Source organism: Sorex araneus, chromosome 6 (genome assembly GCF_027595985.1).
Source record: "Sorex araneus isolate mSorAra2 chromosome 6, mSorAra2.pri, whole genome shotgun sequence".
Classification (NCBI taxonomy): domain Eukaryota; kingdom Metazoa; phylum Chordata; class Mammalia; order Eulipotyphla; family Soricidae; genus Sorex; species Sorex araneus.
In genome coordinates, this window is record NC_073307.1 from 144,636,750 (window position 1) to 144,651,094 (window position 14,345).

At 47.2% G+C, this 14,345-nt stretch overlaps 1 pseudogene; it reads left to right on the forward strand.

The window, feature by feature from the left end:
* Window positions 1–12,414, forward strand: part of LOC129405555 (uncharacterized) — a 244,320-nt pseudogene extending 231,906 nt beyond the window's left edge.
* The last annotated feature ends 1,931 nt before the right edge of the window (window positions 12,415–14,345 follow it).

A 14,345-nucleotide genomic window follows, 5' to 3' on the forward strand; every position in this document is an offset into this window, starting at 1 on the left:
CCTGTCACGAGGGCAGGCTGGGGTGGGGGTGTGGGAGAGGGAACCTGGGGTCACTGGTGGAGGGAAGTTGACCATGGGGGTCGGTGATGCAACACTGTCCATCTAAAATCCAACGATGAATAGCTTTGTAAATCCTGGTGCTTTACTTAAATTAAATTTAGAGGGAGAAAAAGAGGTTCCTATTCGATCGATTTTATTCCCTCCCTCCTGTTCCCCTATCCTTGTGAGACTTTGGGTGCTGTTTTGGTGATACCGGGGTATTTGCGCCTGCATCTGGCTGCGGGCTCCCCTGAGGTCGCACACGGACCCCCATCCCTCACTGGGATCCTCGGACTTTGAGTTGCGAATTTGCTCCCACCTGCACTCATGGGGCTCAGCATCTTAGTCAAGCGCCCAGTTATTGTTGTTCGATTCTTTTTGTTTCAGGACCACACCTAGTGATGCTCACTCAGGGCTTACTCCGGTTTTTTGTTGTTGTTGTTGTTTTGTTTTGGGGTTTTTTTTTTTGCTTTTTGGGTCACACCTGGAGATGCACAGGGTTTACTCCTGACTCTGCTCGGAGGACCACATGGGATGCTGGGAATCAAACCCCAGTAGGCCGGGTACATGGCAAACACCCTACCCGCTGTGCTATCGCTCCAGCCCTCAGGGCTTACTCTCGGCTCTGCACTCAGGGATCTCTCCTGACAGGCTCAGGGAACCCTATGGTATTCCAGGGATCAAATCCGGTTTGACCACATACAAGGCAAGCCGGTCTCTTGCCAGAAGTTCTGACAGTTCAGTGGTGCTCACACATACTGGCTGCAGTGCGGGGAGGAGTAGTAGCCCATGGTGCTCGGGAGCACGGGGAGTAGAGACACCAGGCTCTAACTACAGAAGTGCCAGGAGGGCCAGAGAGATAGTATAGTGGGTAGGGAACTTGCCTGCGTGTGGCCAACCCCAGGTTGATTCATGACATTCCATATGTTCCCCTGAGCACCGCCAGGAGTGATTCCTGAGTGCAGAGCCAGGAACAAACCCGGAGCATTGGCAGTATGGCACAAAGACTGAAACAAAAATAACCCCCACCGCAACCCCCCCCCCAAAAAAAAACAGCATCTTGCACATATGGGACCCCAGATACCTGAACTCATGACCATCTGCTTGAAAAGCAGGTGCTCTGCACCACTCACTATCCCTCCTGGCCCCTTTACCCTATTTCCTTTAAGCTCAGTGCTAGGGGCTTTGCATGGAGCCAATCTGGATTCTATCCCTGGTATCACATAAGGTCCCAGGAGCCGCCAGGAGGCACAGAGCCAGGAGGAATCTCAGATCACCGCCAGGTGTGGCCCAAAAACAAACGAAAATAAAATTCTAAATCCTCAGTGCTTTCATTGACCTCGTTTCACCACCAAAGATGCTGAGGCACTGGGGGAAGAGGTAGATAAAGTGGCTGCACCAGCAGCTCTTCTTTCTGGAACACTGTCACCATCCACCGCTCTGTCTCAGCCTTCACACAGCCTTGCCCTCCCAGAGACCTTGCCCAGACCCCACGCCGTGCTCTGTCCCGGCACCTGCCACAGTCACAGTCGTTTTATCGTCGTTATTGTCTACCCATGGAAATGCATGTGTTGTTTTCCTTCCTTGGCTGGATTGCAGGAGTCCCGCCCGCCCTGTTTGCTGCCTTTATCACACCCCCAGGCTGGGACAGCCCTGACGGAATGCGTGCAATGTAAAAAATGAGCGGAGGGTCACAGTGTTGGAGGGTCACAGTGTTCCCGTGGGAGGCAAATCACAATGATTTCAGTGTCTATCACAAATTGCTAAATTAAATTGACCTTAAAAATCAAATGATCACTTACTTTTCTCTTCCTATAAGAAAAGGTCCAAGCTGGACATTTCCGGGTCTAGCTTACCAATGGTCAGTATTTGTCTAGAGATACCTGGGTTTTCCCTGCACCTCCAAAATATGGCTTCCAGAGTGCCACAGACTGGGTCCCCACAGAATTACAAGAAAGGACTGGAGAGATAGTGGGAGGGGAGGGGGTTAAAGTACTCACCTGCACACAGCTGACCCTTGTTCGATCCCTGACAGTCCTTATGGTCTCCTGAGCTCCACCAGGAGTGACCCCTGAATACAGATTCAGGAGAAAGCCCTGTGGAACACAAGGTGGGATCCCAAGGCCAAAAGAAGAATCCCATTGAGAGACTGGGAGAAAGAGGAAGTCTCCCTCTGATTAGGATTAACAATCTTTCTCAGAAGAAGACCCTCAGAATTACCTTCCGGTCCCATTCTGCAGGATGGATTATATGTCTGTTTTATCTGGGAAAATGCCGAGTTAAAGATGGGGGGAAAAGAACTTGTTCCTAGGAAAACACACTGACAGGATCCTAAAGTGATTAAAAATAAAATAAAACTTTTTCAGGAGCGTTCTGGCAATAGGACCTATGAACCTTGAAAAGTTGGAATAGCTGCTCTCTTGGGGAATTCCATGAGTAGTCACATATCGTGAGAAAATGACCAGCCCCGTAATCCAAGATCCGTGTACAAGGATGCTAACCAAGCACGATTCCTAACAGTGAAAAATGGGAACAAGGAAATGGTAATAATAGTCAAATGATCCAGTAAATTATGATATAATGGTCCAGAGAGAGAGCTCCATGGACTGAGCATGCCTGTGGGAGACCGAGTTTCAGTCCCCAGCACCTGATGCTCCCCTAAGCACCTCCGGGAGTGACCCCAAGCACAGAGACAGGAGAAGCCCAGGATACTGTTGGGTGTGGCTCCCAAAGGTTAAAAAAATGAAGGGGCTGGAGCAATAGCACAGCAGGTAGGGTGTTTGCCTTGCACGCAGTTGACCCGGTTTCGATTCCCACCATCCCATATGGTCCCCTGAGCACCACCAGTAGTAATTCCTGAGTGCAGAGCCAGGAGTAACCCCTGTGCATCTCCGGGTGTGACCCAAAAGGCAAAAAAAAAAAAAAGGCAAAAAAATTATGGTATGATGAGATAACAATGCAACTGTACTAAAACACCCCAAGGAGGAGCTGAGGAGATAGTACAGCAGGCAGGGTGCTTGCCTTGCAGCAGGCTTCCACCTAGCTTTGATTCCCAGCACCAAATTTGTTCTCTGGAGCACTGCCAGGCGTGACCCCTGAGCATCAGCAGGTATGGCTCTAAAACAAAATAAACAAAAACAAAAAAACTTGATACAATTAAGCATAGCTGATTATATAGAAAAATGTTCATGGTCTATGTTGAGTTAAAAAACGAGTTTGGGATCCGAGCGGCCGCACATGTGCGGCCCCTCCGTTGCTGAACGCCCATGATCCCAGAGGCCATCTAACTACCTTCAGCACCAGCAGCTTCTTGCAGAAATGCCTCCAGACTGTGAACTAAGCCACGGCCCCATGCCGCCCCAGGAGGGGGAAGGTTTTACTCTCTCGGCTTTTCCTTTCCAGGGGTGTGGCATGGTGACCGCCATCTTATAAGGCCCACTAAACAGAGGTATGAGCTTGCAATGATGCAATTTTGGGCAGAAATTTCCCTGGACTTAGTTACTAAGATGCAGAAATTCAAAACCGCGCAGCTGCAGTAGCAGCCGTGCGACCTCATATCTCTTTATTCTCAGCAAAGGAAAACAAATATCTAATGCTCTTTTCAGCAGGTTCGATTTTTGGGGGGAAATTCCAAATAATAATAGTGAGTTTTATGTTGAAATATTGAATGTAATCAAAGTAAATAGAAAGTAAAATTAAAATTATCAGCTATGGGGGTGGGGGGCGTGGGGTGGGAGGTATCCTGGGGTTCTTGGTGGTGGAACATGGGCACTGGTGAAGGGATGGGTGTTTGAGTATTGCATGACTGAGACTTAAGCCTGAAATCTTTGTAACTTTTCACATGGTGATTCAAGAAAAAAAAATTTTTTAAAAAGATTTCCTGTATTAGCCTTACAAATAATAAAACGGCTCTAGATTATTACTGAAAAAATAAGTTTGGAAATTATGTACCCATAATACAATTTTTTGTTTGTTTTTTGAGCCACAGTCCACAATTTTCAGTGCTTATTCCCAGCTCTGAAATTACTTCTGGTAATGCTTGGGGGACCCTATGGGATGCTGGGGATCAAATCCAGGTCAGTCTCAAGCAAGGCAAGTGCCCTACCCACTGCCCTACCTCTCCAGCCCCCAGAGTACAAATTTTAAAAAATGTTCATGTACACAGGACAAAATTTTTCCAGCAAACACACCAAAGTGTTACCAAGGTTATCTCTCAAGGTATAATAACAATAGGAGGCTTTTATTTTCTTTCTTGGGCTATTCAAATGTTCTTGCTGTTCAAATTTCCTTTGATAATAATGCTTTACATTTGTAATTTTTAAATGTACATGAAAAGCATTGTCAAGTTCTTGAATGAATTCTGGGATCATTTTCCCCAGCTACTTCACTTCCTCAGAACAAAATTAAGCCAATACCAGCCACATTCCTTTACACACACTAGGCATTTCTACATGCTTTTTTTAAAGGGGGTGAGACGGGGCTTTTGGGGCCACACCTAGCGATGCTCAGGGGTTATTCCTGGCTCTTCACTCAGGAGTTACTTTTGGCAGTACTCGAAGGACCATATGGGATGCTAGGAATCAAACCCAAGTCTATCACATGTGAGACAAATGCCCTACCCACTGTACTATAGCTCCAGCACATCTACATTTTTTCAATACATTTATTGAATCACCGTGAAATAGAGCATTACAAAGCTGCTCGTGATTGGGTTTCGGTCATACAATGTTCCAACACCCATCTCTCCACCAGTGTAATTTCCCAGCACTAATGCAATGCTTTTGTTCAGTTGATTGTCTGCAGGGGTGGGAGGGAATAGAGTCCACCAGTGTTAGTGCTCAGGGGCTCAAGAACGACCCCTATCTGTTGCTCAGGGCCATTCATGGTGCCGGGGGTTCAAACTAGGGTCAGCCACATGCAAGGCAATCAAGCACCTTACTTCCTGCAGTATCCCTGTGCCTGCTTTAACTAATGAAGGGAATGGTGTTACACATGGGGAATCTTCTCTTCATTAAAGGAAAGTTAAGGGAAGAAAGACTCTCAACAGCTTCAGTTGATTGTTCATGATAGAGACTAGGGGAGAAGACATCAAGCCATAGAATCCAAGGGCTTTGATTTTGAAGTCAGGTGGGTCTGGGTTCAAACCCTCCCTTTGCTACCAGCTGAACCTGGGAATTGCTGTCATCTTCCAAATTTCACAGATAGGGCAGAGAATGAAAACCTTCACGAACCCGGAGGGAGAGAGGGAGAGCACTGGGCACTGTGTCTCAAGGCAGATGGAAAGTGCTCCTGTGCTGGCTGGTATTTTGTGGCCATCCTACACCTTATCAACAACCTCAGCCCCCAGGGGCTCTGCTTTCTCCCGCGCATGCCTAATGTGCTGGCCATCAGTCCAGGCTAGAAAGGGCTGGAGGTGTGCGGAACCAGCGCCTGCCCTCACTGCACCTTTATCACTGTTAGTTCTCCAGCTGTTCGTGATGGAGTGTAGACCTGGATATTGATGAAGCATTTTGCACTGGATAAAGTGCACCCAAAGCCTTTTGCAGAAAGTGCTATTGCTCAGACAGAATGGATTTCCTCTCACTTAGGGAGGAATTCTCAATGATTCCTCAGAGTTTTACACACTCCCTAGTTGGTTGAGAAATCTAGCGCTGGGCTGAAGAGGTAGGCAGGGCATAATGGTTTAATGGAGAGAGAGAGAGAAAGCTCCACGGGCCGAGATAGCTCACTGGGACGGAGCCCAGGCTTCACAGGCAGGCACCCCAGCACTGCCCTGAGCCGGGAGTAGCTGCTGAGTGTCACCCCATACAGTCCTTTCCTTCCAAAGGAAAAGACGTTTAGAGCCAAATTCCAGAACTTGAAGCATGTTTCAGATCGCCGTGGCTCTACAAATGGAAACGACGTTCCAAGATATTGGCTGTTAATAAGTTAAACATGAGCCCAGATTCCCTCAAATGCAACTGACCATTTTCCAAGCACTCTCCACTTAGACTCTCTGAATCTTTAGGATACATTCCTGTAGAAATTCCTTTTGTTATGCGGCCAACCCGGGTTCAATTCCTCTGCCCCTCTCGGAGAGCCCGGCAAGCTACCGAGAGTATCCCGCCTGCATGGCAGAGCCTGGCAAGCTACCCGTGGTGTATTCGATATGCCAAAAATCAGTAACAACACATCTCACAATGGAGACGTTACTGGTGCCCACTCAAGCAAATCGATGAGCAACAGGATGACAGTGACAGTGACAGTGACTTTGGGACCCACTCAGCAGTGCATAGGGACTACTCCTGGCAAGGTTTCAGGATCAGGCCAGTGGGCAAAGCATGCTCTTAAGCTTATTTTTTCTTTTTTTAAAATTTTCATAAAGTTATTCACAGTGATAGATCACATTCATATTTTGACACCAGTCCCACCACGATCACACTTTCCCACCACTGTTATTTTGAATTTCCTACCACCACTCCAACCTGCCAAACAGGCAGATGCTAGAGAATTTATTTGTATTGCCGACTATGAATAATGTAAAATGTCCTAGAAATCTAAAAATTTTTAGATAATTAGGGTCTGGATACACACGGATAGCTTGCCAGGCTCTGCCGCTCGGGCTCGATACTCTCGGTAGCTTGCCGGGCTCTCCGAGAGGGGCGGAAGAATCGAACACGAATCGGCCGCATGAAACGCCCAACCGCTGTGCTATGGCTCCAGCCCAACAGAGCCTGACAAGCTACCCATGTGTATTGGACATGCCAAAAACAGTAACAATAAGTCTCTCAATGAGAGACGTTACTGGTGCCCTCTTAAAACAAATAGATGAGCAATGGGATGACAGTGATTACAGTGATTACAGGGTCTGGATGGCAGAGAGTCTCTTGCCCTCGCGCCTGGCTGTCTTTCCCGGGGCCCCTCGGAGGGGAAGGGCTCCAGCTTCCCTCCCCGCCCCGAGCAGAGCTCCTGATGGCCGAAGACCTCCGGAGCCTAGCCACAGCCATGCTCAAGGCCCCTCACCACACGTTCAGATGAGCCTCACGCATGAAGGTACTGGCAGAGGAACCCAGGTTTGTGGGACCCAGGGCTGAGACTTCCAAGCCTGCTTGGATCAGGACTGGGCCTCCTCCACCCAGATTTCCCATTTCCCAGTAGCTAGGCAGTCACACCCTAGGGACTGCCCCTGGCGCCGTGGAATCTCATCAACAGCCAGCATCCAAAGACTTAAAAGCAAGCTCCCGGATATCTTACAGCCTACTTCTTCCTCTGGGAGAACCTGGCAAACTACCGGGAATTTCCTGCCCACGTGGGAGAGCCTCGCAAACTCCCCATGGTGTATTCATATGCCAAAACCAGTAGCAAGCTGGGTCTCATTCCCCTGATCCTGAAAGAGCCTCCAATGCGGCATCATTGAAAAGAATGAATAGAGAGAGGCTTCTAAAAATCTCAGGGCTAGGACGAATGGAGACGTTGCTAAGACCGCGCGAGAAATTTGACGATCAACGGGATGATGATGATGATGATGATGATGATGATGATAATGATGATGAGGGTCTGGATAAATCTCTGCAGTGAGCTGCAGGTTCCAAGATTCTTTTGTATGTCTCTGGACCATGGCCATTAATGAGCTTAAATAGTCCCCAGAGACAGCTCATGGGCTTAACATCCAGGGTCCCATGGGGAGGGAGGGGCAGGATGAGAAGGACGGGCTTATGCCCTATCCCTTGAGGCCTGGTGTTTGCCGTTACTAATCCCAAGTACCTGAGCTTTTCATTGGGTTCTAGAAGATGGCGGCTGCCGGGATTCCTAGGGGGCAGGTGGAGGGACAATGCCTGCTCCCATCTGAGGTGCCCAGTGAAATTGACCTGGCACAGAGTCTGGAGGCATTTCTGCAGCGAGCTGCTCGGTTCCAAGATTTTTTTGTGTGTCTCTGGATTGCTCTCTCCAGGTCCCTAGAAATTATTTACAGATTTTATTTTTAAAGCGGAGTGGGGGTTGGGGGGCACTTAGCTATGTAGCCAGAGATAATACAGTGGGTAGGGCACTTGCCTTACACGAAGCTGACCCAGTTTGATCCCCAGCATCCCACAGGGCCCCCTGAGCCCTGCCAGAAGTGATTTCTGAGTGCAGAGCCAAGAGGAAGCCCGGAGCACCATCAGGTATGCCTCCTAAAGGAAGAGGGCACCCTCCCCCCTCACCAAAAAAAAAAAAAGAGGCTGAGAGAATAAGGGAATAAAACTAGCAAAGAAGTTTTAAGAACTAAATCAAGTGATGCCTTTAACTTCCACTGGTTCTAGCAAACATCAGCCTCAGATGTCACTGCAGAGTGGGCCTGCCTGGGGACATGTTTGAGAGAAAACCTCAAGCCATAGGAGCAATCCTCATCATCACGCTTGTCATGATACGGCCATGTGGACCAGAATCTGCTCTCTCTGATGTTGACAGAGCAGGCCTAAGACATGGCATTGTGTTGAATGCAAATGCTGAGGTCTGAGGCCGTTCACTAAATTGCTCAAAGTCTGTAGCACTGTCGCGCTGTCGTCCTGTTGTCCATAGATTTGCTCAATTGGGCACCAGTAACGTCTCCATTGTGAGACTTGTTGTTACTGTTTTTTGGCATATTGAATATGCCAAAATTATATTTTGGTAGCTTGCCAGGCTCTGCCATGCGGGCGGGATACTCTCAGTAGCTTGTCGGAATCTCTGAGAGGGACAGAGGAATCAAACCCGGGTTGGCCACAATGCAAGGCAAACGCCCTACCCGCTGTGCTATCGCTCCAGCCCTCTCAAAGTCATAGGAGTGAAAGTGTTCCTGGTGGCCTCTGCCGGGCTTCCAACTCATTGCTGCTCGTCACAAGTGCTGTTTCTCCCCACTGCACCTCTGTCACTGGGACCACACTGGGCAACATCGAAGGCTACTCATTATCTAGGACTCATGTCTCATTTTTAAATTTTTTAATTTTCTTGGGTGGGCTGGAGTGATAGAACAGCGGTAGGGCATTCACCTTTCACATGGCCGACCCGTGTTCAATTCCTCCGCCCCTCTCGGAGAGCCTGGCAACACGCTACCGAGAGTATTGGGCCCGCACGGCAGGGCCTGGCAAGCTACCCGTGGCGTATTGGATATGCTAAAAACAGTAACAATAAGTCTCACAATGAGAGATGTTACTGGTGCCCGCTCGAAAAAATCGATGAGCAATGGGATTTTCTTGGGCTTGTGGGGGGGTTACCTGGAGCTGCTATGTGGCTACTCCTGGGTCTTTGCTGGGGGGGTAGGGGTGTGGCATGATCCTGGGGATGCCCAGAGGACTATGTAGGACCAGAGAGCAAACTCAGATAGGCCACCTACAGAGCATGACCCCAGCCAGATAAGGTCACTCTCCTTCCTAGGACTAACATTCTTATGAATTGTCTTATTCATTAATCAATATCAATTATTCTTAATATTAGTTGATATTACTAGTATTGACTTTTGATTATTATTCTTATTAGTAAGAATAAGAGGGGCTGGAGAGATAGTACAGGGCTTACGTTGCTTGCTTTATGCACAGCTGATCCAGTTCGACAGCTGATCCAGTTTTATCCCCGGCAACACATATAGTCCCTGAATACTACCAGGATTTATACCTGAGCACAGAAAGAAGAGTAATCTCTGAGCACAGTGGGTGGGGCCCAAACAAACAAGCAAAAGAATCAGAAAGAATAAAGTTGACGGCTCTCGCTAATCTGGGTGGGTCTCGTGCAATCCAAAGAAGTTTTGAACATCACTGGACAATTGATCCTCTCCAGCCAACTAGATTACTTTTGGTTCCAGAAACTGCTTGCAGCCATGTCTCTAGACTGTGAACTAAGCCATAGCCCCACGCCGGCCAAGGACGGGAAATATTCTTCTTTCTCGATTTTTTTTTCCCTTGTTGGGCGACATGGCGTCAGCCATATTATGAGGACTATTAAGCAGGCACGAACTTGGTGGCACAGGAAGGAGAAAAAGAAAAGAGTTATGTGCTTGGAACAGCGGGACTTCATATCTCTTCATTCTCAGCAATGGAAAACTAATTGTCAAATGCTTCCTTGGCAGTAGGGCTGTCTTTTCTGGGGGGAAACTCCAACAACAATAGTAAGTTTTGTGTTGAAATATGAAATGTTATCAAGGTAAAGAGAAAATGAAGTGAAATTTATCAGTTACGCAGGCAGGGGTAGGGGGGCAGGGGGTGGGAGGTATACTGGGGTTTTTGTTGGTGGAATATGGGCACTGGTAAAGGGATGGGTGTTTGAGTATTGTATAACTGAGACATAAGCCTGAGAACTTTGTAACTTTCCACATGGCGGTTCAATAAAATAAATTTAAAAAAAAAACAGATCGATCCTCTCCGAAGAAAGAAGAAAAATCAACCCTTCCCCACTAGGGATCAGAGAATGCAGTGGTGAGATGCCTGCCTCCTCCATGGCTGACTCCAGTTCAATCCCCGGAAATGCAGAAGGACCCCCAAACACTGCCAGTTCTGAGCACAGAACCAAGACTAAGCCCTGAATGCCACCAGGTGTGCCCCCAAAACCGAAAAACCAAACAACACAAGCAAACTTCACCCAGTAGGGAGCAGTGCTGTGGTTCAGTGTCAGGACAGGCATTTGGCAAGTGAGCGGTCCTGGGTTCCACCCCCCGCACTGTCACGGCAAAGCAACCACAATCGTCCAGCCATTGCCTCTGGACTGGTTCAACACGATCAGCTCCCTTGATCTGGCCTGAAGCTGCTCCAAACTTCAGATTTGGTCGTGCCAGTGTTCATAATCCCATGAACCAAATCCTTTTAATAAATCTCTCTCTCTTTGTATAGGCAGATCCTATGACTTCTCTACAGGAAAAGAACAAGCCCTGAGTTTGGGGGGTGATCCCAAAACCCAACAAAACAAGCCACCAAAATACTTTTACTGGAAGTTGGTGGCTGGCGGAGAAAATATCTTCTCTTATATTCAAGAAGACATAATAATGTGACTTCTACCAAGGACAAGATTTTTGATGATTGAGTTTATGTTTGGTTTTGTGCCTTTGTTATGGGAGAGTGGGGGCTGTGCTAGAGTCACAATGTTGCTACTCGACAAAGAATCTTGCTTAGATGGCAAGGTAAAATACCAAGTCTTGGCAGGTGATGGATCTTTTCAACATAAGCGGCTATGTGCCCTCTGTTCGGCATGTAGCGTAGAACCGTAAGAAATAACAAGGGCCTTGATAGTCAACCATTTAACAGTGTAAGTTTTGCCACCCAATGCAAAGTTGTAAACACACACCCCAGTACTGAGAAACCCAAACCTCTTTATTTATTTACTTATTTATTTGCTTATTTTGGTTTGGGGGCCATGCCCAGTAGTACTCCGGGCCTTCTCCCAGCTCTGTGCTCAGAGGGTCATGCAATGGTAGGGATCAAAACAGAGTCTCAGGGCTGGAGAGATAGTATAGATAGTATAGTGAATAGGGCCCTTTTTTTGTTATTTTTTTTATTTCTATTGAATCACCGTGAGATAGTTACAAGCTTTCATGTTTGGGTTATAATCTCACAATGATCAACACCCATCCCTCAACCAGTGCACATTCCTTACCACCAATATCCCGGGTATACCCTCACTTTTTCTATCGAAAAAGGGAATCTTTTTTCCAGTAAAAGTAGTTGAATCTCAACCAGATGATGCTCATGAAAAACGAACTAGTCCCTCCCTGATGCTCCATTTGCTCTCAATGGAACGAACATCTCTGAATGCAGCAGCTATGTGTACCTGGGTCAAGAAATCAACATGAGGAACGACTTGATGTCAGGACTGTGCAGGAGGAAGAGAGTAGCGTGGAATGCCTTCAAGAGCGTCGAAGAAGTGGTTAAGAGAACAAAGAACCTCCGACTCTGGGCACATCTTTTCAATTCCACCGTTCTTCCTGCACTAACATACACCTCAGAGACCTGGGCCCTACGCAAACAGAATGAGAACGCTATTAGGGTATCCCAAAGAGGAATCGAAAGAGCTATGCTAGGAGTATCACATCTCACTCAAGTGAGAGAAGGAATCCAGAGTTCTGACCTCCGTCGATGGTCAAGAATCAGGGACACTGTCTCGTTTGCCAAGGCATCAAAAATCAGATGGGCCGGTTATGTAATGCGATTTAGAGACGACCGCTGAACTAGAGCTGTTACCGACTGGATTCCACAGGACGTCAGAAGACCGCATGGCCGCCCACCAACTAGATGGTCAGATTTCTTCGTCAAATCCCTGAATGAACAATTTGAGGCTCTTCCTGTTCCTGGAGCAAGCAGATATCATTGGGCTGCACTAGCACGCGAGAGGGACAAATGGAGAAGTTACTGGTACCCGCTTGAGCAAATCGAAGATCAACGTGATGACAAGTGATACAAGTGAAGTGATACCCCCCACTCCCACCCTCCCCCTGCCTCTATGACAGACAATATTCCCCATACTCTCTCTCTACTTTTGGACATTATGGCTTGCAACACAGACACTGAGAAGTCAACATGTTTGGTCCATTACCTACTTTCGGCAAGCATCTCCCATCCCAACTGATTCTTCCAGCCGTCATTTTCTTAGTGATCCCTTCTCTCCCCTCCACTCATGAAGCAGTCTTCCAGCTATGAGGTAATCCCCCTGGGGATAGGGCCCTTATTTACCCTGGTCAACCCTGGTTTAATCCCCAACACTATATATTGTCCCCCAAGCCTGCCAAGAGTGATCCCTGAGCACAGAGCCAGGAGTGAATCCTGAGCACCAGAGTGTGGCCCCCAAACAAACAAAGAAACAAACAAACAAAAAACAGATCTCCTTCCAGCCAAGCATATGTTCAAGCACATTGAACTATCTCTTCAGGCCTCCAAACCCTTTCTCTATGTGTATGGAAGATCTGGGGGCAAGGGCAAGGGAGCATGCCTAGTGCTCAGGGGCTACTCCATGTTCTGTACGGGGCCATGGTACTGGGACACTGTTAATCCGGTGGTGCTGAGGATAGAACTTGGGCCTCTTGCACACGAAGCACAAAGCCTCTCAAGAAAGACGTGTGAGAGGGCTGGAGCAATAGCACAGCAGATAGGGCATTTGTCTTGCACATGGCTGATCCAGGTTTGATGTCCAGCATCCCATATGGTCCCCCGAGCACCGCCAGGAGTGATTCCTGAGTGCTGAGCCAGGAGTAACTGCTGTGCATTGCCAGGTATAATGCAAAAAGCAAAATTTTAAAAAGAAAGAAAGAAAGAAAGAAAGAAAGAAAGAAAGAAAGAAAGAAAGAAAGAAAGAAAGAAAGAAAGAAAGAAAGAAAGAAAGAAAGAAAGAAAGAAAGAAAGAAAGAAAGAAAGAAAGGAAAAAGAAAGACATGTTAATGAAAAAGAAAAGAAAAAAATCATTACATCTTATTAGTGATCCTCTCTTTTTTTTTCTTTTTTGCATCACACCCAGTGATGTTCAGGGGTTACTCCTGGCTCTGTACTCAGGAATTACTTCTGGCAGTGCTTGAGGGACCATATGGGATGCTGGGGATTTAAACCAGATCGGCTGTGTATAAGGCAAAACACACTACCCGCTGTACTATCGCTTCGACCCCTAGTGTTCCTCTTTTAATATACATATATAGCTTGTTTGTTTGTCTTGGGGACCCTTTGAGTGCAAGGCAAATGTCTTCCCCAGTTGTACTATCGCTCCAGTCCAATTTTATCTTCTACGGCAAAGTGACTTCATGGCCAAGGAGCGATCCAGCAGAGATGCTTGCAGTGAAGAAGTTAAGACTTATCTACTTGGAACTGCCTGGCAGAGAGCCGCCACCCACCCGACAGGTTTCACTGTCACTGTAACATGCATGCTAGTAAGCATCAGTGAACACTCAATGAATCCTTGCTATTATTATCATTAGTTCAATTAAGACCCAGCTAGACCCTAATCTTTCTCTCTTTTCTCTTGAGTCATGCTCTTATTTCCTGCCAGAACTTAAAAAGCCCCCATGCAAGACAGAAATTGGGTTACAATAAGGGCTCTCAGGATGTAATCTCTCAGACAGAGCCAGAGTACAAGACATGAAAAGCATGGCGGGGAGGGAGTGTTGTCAGTCTGTTAACATGTATTTACCAGTGAGCTAAACTCCATTTCAGAGTTCCAAACTTGATAAATTCAAGATAGTCACAGCACCCCAAATATCACAATTGACTTGGACAAAAGCCACATGATAGTTAAGGATCTAGCGAGAAGGGAGGTAAGGAGGAATGAATGTTTATCCTAAAAATAAAGTAAATTTACAGGCTGGAGCAATAGTATGAGGGTAAGGTGCTTGCCTTACATATAGG